Source organism: Chrysochloris asiatica, unplaced genomic scaffold, assembly GCF_000296735.1.
Source record: "Chrysochloris asiatica unplaced genomic scaffold, ChrAsi1.0 scaffold00002, whole genome shotgun sequence".
NCBI classification, from domain to species: Eukaryota; Metazoa; Chordata; class Mammalia; order Afrosoricida; family Chrysochloridae; genus Chrysochloris; species Chrysochloris asiatica.
Window position 1 is genome coordinate 25081803 of NW_006408520.1, and position 777 is coordinate 25082579.

A 777-nucleotide genomic window follows, 5' to 3' on the forward strand; every position below is an offset into this window, starting at 1 on the left:
ATCAACACTCATGGAAGCAGTAGTCAAGAAATCAAATGACGTGTTGCAGTAGGCAAATCTGCTGCACAAGATACTTTTAAAGTGTTGAAGAGCAAAGATGTCAGCTTGAGGACTAATGTGCACCTGACCCAAGCCATGGTACTTTCAATAACCTTATATGCATGCATAAGCTGGACAGTAAATAAGGAAGACCATAGTAGAATTGATGCTTTTGAGTTATGGTGTTGGAGGAGAATATTGAAAGTGCCATGGGCTGCCAAAAGAATCAACAGATCCATTTTGGAAGAAGTGCAGCCAGAGTGATCCTTGGAGGACAACATGACCAAACTTTATCTCTCATACTTCAGACATATTGTCAGGAAGCAGCAGTCTCTGGAGGAGGATATCATGTTTGGTAAGGTGTAGGGTCAGAGAAAAAGAGGAAGACCCCCAGTGAGATGTACTGGCACAGTGGCTGTAGCAATGGGCTCAAGCCTAGCAAAGATTGTGAGATTGACACAGGACTAGACAGTGTCGCATTCTGCTGTGCATACAGTTGCTATGTGTCAGATCAATTGATGGTATCTAACAACAACAACAAGTTTCCATAAAGATTACCTTGGAAACTGTATGTGGCAGTTTCTATTCTGTAGGGTAACTATGAGTAGGATTACTAGATGATCACTATGAATCCATAACTCAACTGCAATTGCAAGTGGTTTACTAAAAGCTGGTTGTGAAGATTAGATAACACTGTCTAGCACCAAGAGCAGTGTCAAGTACTTCATAAGTGCTCAG